This window comes from Lutjanus erythropterus, unplaced genomic scaffold (assembly GCF_056507025.1).
Source record: "Lutjanus erythropterus isolate fLutEry1 unplaced genomic scaffold, fLutEry1.hap2 Scaffold_186, whole genome shotgun sequence".
Lineage (NCBI taxonomy): Eukaryota > Metazoa > Chordata > Actinopteri > Lutjaniformes > Lutjanidae > Lutjanus > Lutjanus erythropterus.
Window position 1 is genome coordinate 95001 of NW_028146663.1, and position 2500 is coordinate 97500.

General features: G+C 61.1%; 1 non-coding gene and 1 pseudogene across 1 annotated transcript; both read left to right on the forward strand.

Moving 5' to 3' along the window:
- Nucleotides 1–1739, forward strand: part of LOC146303990 (18S ribosomal RNA) — a 2008-nt pseudogene extending 269 nt beyond the window's left edge.
- Nucleotides 1740–2311: 572 nt separating this feature from the next.
- Nucleotides 2312–2471, forward strand: LOC146303991 (5.8S ribosomal RNA). The gene has a single exon (XR_014769676.1). It is a non-coding gene; the product is annotated as a 5.8S ribosomal RNA (ribosomal RNA).
- Nucleotides 2472–2500: the final 29 nt, after the last annotated feature.

Genomic DNA, 2500 nt, shown 5'->3' on the forward strand with positions numbered 1-2500 from the left:
CTCTCTCCGTCTCACGGGGCATACCGGGTCGCGGTATCCGGTTCGTCTTTTCGCTGGGGCGGGGTTTTGCCGGGGGGGCGGCGGCGGCGGGGGGGGACCCCCGACCGTGCAAGCTTTGGTGACTCTGGATAACCTCGAGCCGATCGCTGGCCCCCCGCGGCGGCGACGTCTCATTCGAATGTCTGCTCTATCAACTGTCGACGGTAGGCTACGCGCCTACCGTGGTGACGACGGGTAACGGGGAATCAGGGTTCGATTCCGGAGAGGGAGCCTGAGAAACGGCTACCACATCCAAGGAAGGCAGCAGGCGCGCAAATTACCCACTCCCGACTCGGGGAGGTAGTGACGATAAATAGCGGTGCGGGCCTCTGGTGAGGAGCCGCGACCGAAATGAGTACACTTTAAGCCCTTTAACGAGGAGCCATTGGAGGGCAAGTCTGGTGCCAGCAGCCGCGGTAATTCCAGCTCCAATAGCGTACCCTAAAGTTGCTGCAGTTAAAACGCTCGTAGTTGGATCTCGGGCGGGGGCCCCTCCGCCGCGGTCGCGCCGCGAGGCGCCGCACCGCGGCAAAAACGCGGGGGGCCCCGACCGCGCCCTGTGGCTTTCGGCGCCCCCTCGATGCTCTTGGCTGAGTGTCCCGCGGGGTCCGAGGCGTTTACTTTGAAAAAAGGAGAGTGTTCAAAGCAGGCCTTTGCCGCCCGCATCACTGAAGCTAGGAATAATGGAATAGGACCGCGGTCCTATTTTGTGGGTTTTTCTGTGGACCGGGGCCATGATTGAGAGGGACGGCCGGGGGCATTCGTACTGCGCCGCTAGAGGTGAAATTCTTGGACCGGCGCAAGACGCGCAGAAGCGAAGGCATTTGCCAAGAATGTTTTCATTAATCAAGAACGAAAGTCGGAGGTTCGAAGACGATCAGATACCGTCGTAGTTCCGACCGTAAACGATGCCGACTAGCGATCCGGCGGCGTCGACCCATAGCAAATGACCCGCCGGGCAGCTCCCGGGAAACCGAAGTCTTTGGGTTCCGGGGGGAGTATGGTTGCAAAGCTGAAACTTAAAGGAATTGACGGAAGGGCACCACCAGGAGTGGAGCCTGCGGCTTAATTCGACTCAACGCGGGGAACCTCACCCGGTCCGGACACAGGAAGGATTGACAGATTGAGAGCTCTTTCTCGATTTTGTGGGTGGTGGTGCATGGCCGTTCTTAGTCGGTGGAGCGATCTGTCTGGTTAATTCCGATAACGGGCGAGGCCCCGACATGCTAACTAGCTACGCGGCCCTCTGGCGGTCGGCGTGCGAGCTTCTTAGAGGGACAAGTGGTTCGGAAGCCACGTGAGATGGAGCTATAACAGGTCTGTGATGCCCTTAGATGTCCGGGGCCGCACGCGTGCTACACTGAGCGGGTCAGCGGGCGTCGTCACCTAAGCCGAGAGGCCGAGGTAATCCTGTGAAACCCACGCTCGTGATTGGGACTGGGGATTGAGATTCTTCCCCACGAACGAGGAATTCCCAGTAGGCGCGGGTCACCAGCCAGCACCGATTGAGTCCCTGCCCTTTGTACACACCGCCCGTCGCTACTACCGATCGGACGGCCCAGCGAGGTCGTCGGACCTGCACGCCGGGGGCTCTCGACCCGAGTCCCTGGCGGTGCCGGGAAGTCGCCCGAACTTGACTGTCTAGAGGAAGTAAAAGTCGTAACAAGGTTTCCGTAGGGGAACCTGCGGAAGGATCATTGCCGGATCGGGAAAAGGGACAAAAAAAAAAAAAAAGACCGGTTCTTTTTTTTTCCCCACCATCTTCTTTCCCTTCCCACATGCCGAGGGGTCTCCCCGCACGGAGTCCGTCCGGGCGTCCGGTACTTCGGGGCTGGGTTTCCCCCAAAGCGCAAATCCCTTGGTGGCGGCGTCCCACGCCGCGGCCTCGGTCAACCCTGGTCTCCGGCTCCGGCTCCGTGTCGGGGCCGCCGGGTCCCCCGTCAAGCGAACGCCGTCGCGCAGACCGCCCCGCTCCCGTCTCCACCCTTAGGGCGACGGGTCTACGGCTTCAAGTGTCTGCGCGCCCTCCCCCGGCGGGGCCCCTACCTTGTTGGCGTTAAACGGTTGCCCACGTGAGCGCGGCGAGGTCGCCCGCACTCGCGCCTCCGGGTACCCAACTCGCCTCTCCCCTTCGGGGCTTGGCGGGGGGTTTAATGTCTCCCCCGTCCGGCGGAAGGGGGTAGCGCCCGGGGGTTCCCGTGTCCCAAATAAAGAAACGTCGTCTCTGAAAACTTGTCTCCTCCCCCTGCAAGGTTTATGCCTCAAAAATGACAACTCTGAGCGGTGGATCACTCGGCTCGTGTGTCGATGAAGAACGCAGCCAGCTGCGAGAAATGATGTGAATTGCCACAACCCCAAACATCGATCATCGACTCTTCGAACGCACATTGCGGCCGCGGTTGAGCGCCGCGGCTACGCCTGTCTGAGTGTCGCGTTGTCATCAATCGGAGACGGGGGACCC